The sequence below is a fragment of the Suncus etruscus genome, chromosome 10 (genome assembly GCF_024139225.1).
Source record: "Suncus etruscus isolate mSunEtr1 chromosome 10, mSunEtr1.pri.cur, whole genome shotgun sequence".
Classification (NCBI taxonomy): Eukaryota; Metazoa; Chordata; class Mammalia; order Eulipotyphla; family Soricidae; genus Suncus; species Suncus etruscus.
The window spans coordinates 5,281,458-5,289,625 of NC_064857.1; the positions used below are offsets into that span (position 1 = coordinate 5,281,458).

Sequence of the window (8,168 nt, forward strand, 5' to 3'; positions counted from 1 at the left end):
AGAAATAAAGGATCAATCATTTTCATCCTCAGATAACAATTGATCACTTGCTGCACATTATTTGACTGGACTTTGTGTAGATTTATTTTCTCCAAAGAGAACAAGAAGTAGACTGCCCGTTTTCTTAATGAGCTATGGTATCAATCTAAACAAATCTATCTAATGGATTGGATGACTCTCTTTTTCTCTCTTTCTCACTTTCTCTCTGTGTGTATTTATGTGTCACACACACACACACACACACACACACACACACACACACACACACACACTATAGTTAGAAGGAAAAGACAGCTTTTGAGGAGTGTGCCAGGTCCTATAAGGTGGTTGACAAAGTGGGAAATGGGGTCTTATTATGGGTTATAAAAAGTCACTTTTTTCTTTTTTAAAAATTAAAAAAAAATTAAAAAAAATCTTTATTTAAAGAGCATGTACTGTGCTCACTTCAGCAGCACATATACTAAATTGGAACGATACAGAGAAAATTAGCATGGCCCCTGTGCATGGATGACATGCAAATTTGTGAAGCGTTCCATATTTAAAAAAAAGAGCATGTACCACATACTTGACATAGTTAAAATATAATACATTTGTTTTCAGATAAATGGGAGCAAAATTATTAGGAAAAGAAAAGAAAGAAAAAAGGAGAAAGAGAAGGAAAAGAAAAAAGTATAAAACAAGAACATTTGTGAAATATTTTGTATATCCAATAAGGTCATTAGCTCCCCCTCCCCCATCCCCATCTTCTTGTATTTCTGGAAGACCTGGGAGTCAAAACACACCCCACAAAAGCCACAGTATTCGTAATGGTACTTGGAATTCTTGGACCATGTGGCTGCCTGATGACTTCATTTTTGTTTAATACTGTCATCCCCATAGAAACACATCAATTTAGATGCCAATCTGTAGTGGAAGTCACCTAATGTTCAAAAACATGTGAAGTAATAGAATGGTCAGCTAGCTACAAGAGCTTACTAAACCTCCTGACAATGACTTAACCTTATTTCTCCTTAATTTAATGTTTCCACTCCCCATTTGTCCAGATGGCATATTCTGTGGGTATATTTGCAGAAAAACCAAGGGAGATTCATATTAATAACTAGAAAAGTTTATGTACAATCATGAATGGTAATAATGCTAGGACTCTAAACAGGGTGGCATGCAAATTAGAAAATAATATCAGGAAAATAGAAAGCAGAAATAAAAATTAGAAGAACTCCTTAGTAATCGTGAATGACTTTTGATAACATCGGTATCAACATGTCGCCCCCAATAAAACAAATTAAATAGAAATTTGTCTTTAGTGGCTACAGGTCCTTCCTCATTGGGAGGCAATTGGCATGAAAAAGTTTGTTCACAATCCAGGATAGGGAAGGATACTTGAATGTCTTGTTGGGTTGACTCCCCATGTTGTGATAGGAGTTCACTGGAGAGAGGGAGGTCATTCAACTTGGGAATGAAGTTGACTGCCAGTGGCAGATCAGAGCTGTTATGGGATCCTGGAAGAATCTACTTCACTGTTTAAAATTTTTAGGGGCATTGGTGGTGGGAATGTTGCACTGGTGAAGGGGGGGTGTTCTGTTTGTGATTGAAACTCAACTACAGTCATGCTTGTAATCATGGTGCTTAAATAAAGATTTTATAGAATAAAAAAATAAAGTTTTCAGAGTAGTACTATAAATAAGGGAAAGCAGAAATTGCAAGCCACAGCAGGAAAGAAGAAGGTCAAGAGGGTTCCCAACAGCAAAGGTTTGAGTATAAGAACAGGACTGTGGTAACTTCCAGTAATCCCTGCCTACAAATGGTACAATCTCAAGGCTCTTTGAATACTGGTGCTAACAAGGCAGGACCTCTCTCTCCACAGCAGAGGCAGGTATCAGAGATTTATCTTTTACATTGCAGGGCTCAGCGCCACAAAGTCATAGACTGAGGCTGTTGGAAGTGATTTAATCATAAACTATGATATTACATAGAATCAGTGATGTTTTACATCACTTAATTGGTTAAACACCAATTTTATTGTGTTTGTGGCTTGCAGAAATCTATGGGAGAAATTTTTTTTATCAAGCTTAAAGTAAGAAAAATGCCTGAGAGAAGGGCATGTCTTGAAGTTCTATCATGATGATATCAGGTTTAATTCTCATTCTGAAGCAACGAGGCTGGTGATCAGGACGAGATTGAGGAGCAAGACCTGGAGAAACTGAGTCATGAGTGGGGGAAGGAGTTGGGGCACAGATCTAATAATCTAATAATAGCTTGCAAAAAGCTTGGCACTGTCTAAGAGTATAAAGAAGTTTATCCCCAAATAAGGTGATCAGATTTTATTTTATTTGTTTTGAGTTAACATTCCTCCCTCCCTCCCTCCCTCCTTCCCTCCCTCCCTCCCCCCTCCCTCCCCTCCTTCCTTCCTTCCTTCCCTTCCTTCCTTCCTTCCTTCCTTCCTTCCTTCCTTCCTTCCTTCCTTCCTTCTTCCTTCCTTCCTTCCTTCCTTCCTCCCTCCCTCCCTCCTCCCTCCCTCCCTCCCTCCCTCCCTCCTACCTTCCGCCTTCCTTCCTTCCTTCCTTCCTTCCTTCCTTCCTTCCTTCCTCCTCCCTCCCTCCCTCCATCCCTCCCTCCCTCCCTCCCCCCCTCCCTCCTTCCTTCCTTCCTTCCTTCCTTCCTTCCTTCCTTCCTTCCTTCCTTCCTTCCTTCCTTCCTTCCTTCCTTCCTTCCTTCCTTCCTTCAAGTTAGTGGCATATAGCTGATTTACATCTAGTGTCTGGTGGCTTAACTAGATTTTTTTAGCATTTACACAAATTTTATTGTTTTATTACTAATAAATAATAAATTCCATATATTGTTTAGCAAATACTATCATTTTTTGTGACAAAAGACTTAAGAGTCATAATAACAGAACTCTCTGAGAGTCAAACTTATAACACTGCCAAAATAAATCACAAAAATATACAAACTAAATTTTCTGCAAAATAATTACGAGTATTTCACTGGGGTGGCTGTGACTTTTTTGTGAAGGTCTCCCAGACCTGAGAAGACACGTGGGGGTGCAGTGGATCCCAGGGTGTGGCTCAGTCCAGAAACCAGAGGTTGACAAAGGGAGTGAAAAATTATAATGGGAGGAGAAAGTCATAGAATTAGGAATATGCAGGAAAACCTAGGACCCTCTGCAAGAAGTGATTTTTAGAAAGGGGAAGGGACAGTGTGGGTGGTGAGGGGAGGAGGCCTCACTCTGTGTTGTTAGTAAACTGTGTGTGTGTGTGTGTGTGTGTGTGTGTGTGTGTGCAGAGAGGTAGCTTGACAGTGTGCGTGCTTGCTCCCCTTACTTTTGCACACAGGTACTATGTTTGAGTCTATGTGAGCTGCTCCACTTGGCACTGGGATCTTTTAGGAACCAGCTGTGTTAGCCCCTAAGTAGATTCAGAAAATGAAATAATTGCTCCAAAGTGGAAGTCAAGGTTTCGAACCTTCTAGGTCAGACTCGAACCAGGGAAGATCCAGAACGACCAGGCAAGATGCTCTTTTCACAAAGTAGTCTCTGTGTTTGAGTCAGGATTCTCTAGCTCCTGAGGAGCAACGGTCATCGGGGACCAGATGTGTGACCTTGTACAGAAAAAGAGTGTATAAATAATACTCAATGGGAAAGTGTTGGGTCTCATCTCCCATTCCACGGGACACACAGCTCCATGGGAGGAAGAGGCCAGGAAAACAGTAGTGGGCTGTGGTTCAAAGGTGCTGAGTTGGGTCCTGAGGCCTTGTACCATTATTTCCATCAAAAGTTAGGAGGATGGTGATATATCACAGTACCACAATGATATAACTTGGGATGTTCCATTTGAGTTACCCCAGAACAGAGGCTACTCTGAGCCAGACCATCATTCTAGACAGCTGTTTTATTGATCCACCCTGAGGTCAATTTAAGGTTTGGGGAATTCAACCACCACACAGTAAGAATATTAACTTGTAGCTGTTGCCTACACTTCTGTTTTTGTACCCCAAATGTGGGCCATCCCAGTGCAGAAATTTTTCAAAGGCATCCTCGTATTTTTCACCTATTGCTCTACCTGTCAAGATCTATTAAAATTCTTAGCAACAGATATTTTTCTTTAATCCAGTACAAGATGAAACGAAAATCACAACTCTCCTAAAAGCCCGTCTGTTTCTGAAAGCTTTGGAACCTTCAGCAAAGATACTATTCCTCAGTGTCTCTCTGCGTCGTGTTTATTTTCTGCTTTGCCAATTTGTGGAGCATAACTGTACACAAATGTGCCTTTACCTGGCATACTCTTTGGGGCCAGGACGCTGCTCTTCTTTTTGGCACGCGCTACCTGTTTTAGCACTCAATGCATACCGGAGGCTCCAGCTAGATCCTAACCATTCAGCAATATTTCGCACGTTGAGAGCTGCCAGCATCTTTTTGGTAGAACGTTCAGTTCAAGTGATTGCCTCTCTCTGACCTTGGGGGTGTCCTTTTGCGCCTGTTTCACCTACTGCCTGCCTGGTGTCTGCAACTTTATTGTTCGCTCTTTCTGCTCTGCTCTCAGGAACTATTGTTGAGAAAGTTAAGCTTTGGGGGCAGCTCATGCTTGACTCTATGTTTTCATTTCTACCAGTCAGTCTGCCCTCATACTCTCTCTCTGCCTCAGCATGAAAGCCTCCCCTCCCCACCTGCTTAGTGCTGAAGTGTTAATTCTGGGGTGATTTTCAGTGGACAGAAGCCAGCACAGGAGGCAGTAAAGAGGTGGGAGGGAACCTACTTGATTTTTTGGCAGTAAAAGCCACTAACCAAAGCCTGGCTTCCACAGACTTGAGTGAAAGGAACTTTGATTTGGGTTTACTTCACTTTGGGGATGGGGGCGATGGCGGCTTTCTTTCATGAGCATTTAAAAAATAGTTTGTGTATAGTAAACATGCAAATTATCATTTTCAAAATATAGACAGAAAGAGATCCTAGTTGGCTTCAGTGGTCTTGGAAGCCAAGTTGCCTGCTTTGGCTGCAGCCAGATTAGATTACTGTCATTCTCTGAAGTGGCACTTTTGCCAGCAGTTAACGTGGATCTTATGGAGAAGCCAGATTCAGTTGAGAGAAAGGTGTCTTACATCTATAAATAAAGTATATTTTTTCTTAGATTTAGAATGAAAAATTAATTTTGCATCCTCATGTTGGGGTGTTGTTGTACAGAGTGAGACAATTTCCTTAACAGATTGGCATCAACTCATAAATGATGATCTTGCTCCGTCTGGCTGTCAGCTCCTTCTTGCCAAAACACACAGCATTATTAAATAGAACTAATATTATCCATCAAGTGGTCCTTTCAAGCATTTCTTTTTTAACTTTTTTCTATCTTATTCACTCACCTCCAAAGTTGGCAGAAAAAATATTTTGTGTTTAGGGAACTACAACTATGCTATTGTGTAGTGTGGTTGGCATTATTTTATGTAATATGTAATTGGCATTATCTTAGGGTCATACTTTATATATATTTTTTGTTCTTTTTTTTATTTTTGTTTTTTGAGCCACCACCTGGCAGTGCTCAGGGGTTACTCCTGGTTCTATACTCAGAAATTGCTCCTGGCTCTGGGAACCATATGGTTTTTTATTTTTTATTTTTTGGTTTTTGGGCCACACCTGGCAGTGCTCAGGAGTTACTCCTGGCTATCTGCTCAGAAATAGCTCCTGGCAGGCACGGGGGACCATAGGGGATGCCAGGATTTGAACCAACCACCTTAGGTCCTGGATTGGCTGCTTGCAAGGCAAATGCCGCTGTGCTATCTCTCCGGCCCCTGGGGACCATATGGGATGCTGGGGATCGAACTAGCGAACTAGCTTCTGTCCTGGGTCAGCACATGCAAAGCAAAAACCACTCTGGCCCCAGGGTCATGCATTTTTGTTGTAGAGGGTAACTTTCCAGGATAATTTGTTTCTGAGTTTTTAAACCGGTCATCAAATTAAAATGATTCAAATTTACTAATTTCTTGGTGAAGATGTATAAAACAAACAACTGGTTAAATATTCTAGTTAAAATTTAAATGTTATAATTAATTAAATAGCTAGCTATAATGTTTGTCCCATCCAAAGTGTCTTTCAGTCCCTTTCTCTGATCTAAGTTCTATAGTACACCAAAGGAAAAGAAGGGATACCCAAATGTTGAAGGCAGTAAGGTCATCTTTCTCGTCTTTCTGCTACAGCTTATTATTTGGTTCTATTTGACCCAGGGATAAATCACACAAATATCATTCTTTCATTTTATTTATTTATTTTTTGGGGGTGTTTTGGGCCATACCTGGTGATGCTCAGGGGTTACTCCTGGCTATGAGCTCAGAAATCACTCCTGGAACGGGGGATCATATGGGACGCTGGGGGGATCCAACCAGGGTTTGCCCTAGGCTAGCATGGGCAAGGCAGATGCCTTACCGCTTGCACCACCGCTCCGGCCTCAAACTTTTATTTTAGAGGAGCTACCTCCTACTTCTCCCAGGGAGATTCTTTCTTTGTAGGTTTTAGAATTGTTCACTGATTTGTCCTCATTCTGGGTCCATGGGATAAACTCAGATTTCCAAGGTGCCCTTGTGACTACTGATGCTAATGTTTCCTTTGAATCTCATGAGGAAATATTTCAAAAATGAGTCTCATGGGGATAGATTTGCAAAATTGAGTCTCATGGAGATAGGTTTGCAAAGCTGTGACTTCCTGCTCCAATTGCTGTAGCAAACTTTTACCATCTTGCCTCCTTTTCACCACTACCTTGCCTCCAGTCATTCCATACATCACAAAATATTTTAGTATCGTTCCACCCTGATTTTTCCCAGTGTTGGAAGAAAATAAAACTTCCCACACTTCATCCTTTTAATCTGAGATGGGTTCTTTCCTTTGTCTCTTATGTGTTCAAACCCTTCTGATATAGCAGCAGGAAGTAGTTGCTGGTGGTGGAGTGGGAAGTTAGAAGAAAGAGCAGCTCTTTTGCTTTGAAGATATGATCTAGTATGCCTTTGATAGTCTCAGGTCATTTATCTCAAAGTCAAGAGTTAGGATTTTTTTTTAAAGTAAACTTTAAAATTTTAGTTTTTATGCAGCCAGAGCAATAGCACAGCAGTAGGGAATTTGCTTTGTACATGGTCCACCCAGGACGTACCTGGGTTTGACCTCTGGCATCCCATGTGGTCTCCTGAGCCTTCCAGGAGTGATTTCTGAGCACAGAGCTAGGAGTAACCTCTGAGTATGGTCAGCTGCGGCCCCTAAACCTAAACACTCCCCCCCCAAGTGTTGATGAAATGATTCTTACATTGAAACACTAAATACTGTCCATACTCACTTAAGACAAAAACTGTTAAAATTTTATATACACTAATAGAAAGAAGAAAAACTGTCACACAATAAAAAGGAAGTCAATTTAAAAAAATTTAAAAAAAAAGCCATATTTAAAAAAAAAAGAAAATATGGCAAAGGTAGGTTAATAGAAATGAATATTTTGTGGGGGATTTGGGAAGGGTGTTTTCAAGCAATGCCTGGGAGTGGGCCCAGAGGATCACACACTAATTTATCATTAGACTCTTACTTCACTCAAGAAGAAAATTTTCAGGGGTATATCAATCTTGTAGCTGATCACACTGCCCTGGGGTGAGGGAACAACTGTATTATGAACAACCTCATAAACCTTGGTGTGTAAAAAAGTCATTAAAAGAGAAATCATTGTGGAGAAGTTCTCAGAACTAGAGTGCATGTATCCATATCCTAAATGCCCAAAGAGTAATAGCTAACAGATTCAAAAAAAGTACCCCTAGGAACATCCTCATCACAATGATGAAAACTTTAGAGATAGAACACTGAAAGCAGCAAGATCAAAAAAGAAAATTACAAACAGAGGAGCATCCTATGATTTATAGCATATTTACTGCAAGCAACTCTCCATGCTTGAATGATGGGATATAGTGAAAACGTTCAATAAAATGAATGCCTCACCAAAAATACTTTGCACATACAGACTCTCATTCATGTTTTAAGGAAAAATACACAGCTTTGTGGATAAACAAAAGTTCAAAAACTTTAAAGACTCAAAATCCCCTTTAAAAGAAGAACTAGAGTAGCTTTTTTTTGTGATGCTCAGGGGTTATTCCTGGTTATATGCTCAGAAATCGCTACTGGCTTGGGGGACCATATGGGATGTCAGGGGATC

General features: G+C 40.6%; 1 non-coding gene across 1 annotated transcript; it reads left to right on the forward strand.

Annotated features, from left to right (window-relative positions):
- The first annotated feature begins 436 nt into the window (after positions 1-436).
- Positions 437-542, forward strand: LOC126021643 (U6 spliceosomal RNA). Its single transcript, XR_007500142.1, has one exon. It is a non-coding gene; the product is annotated as a U6 spliceosomal RNA (small nuclear RNA).
- Positions 543-8,168: the final 7,626 nt, after the last annotated feature.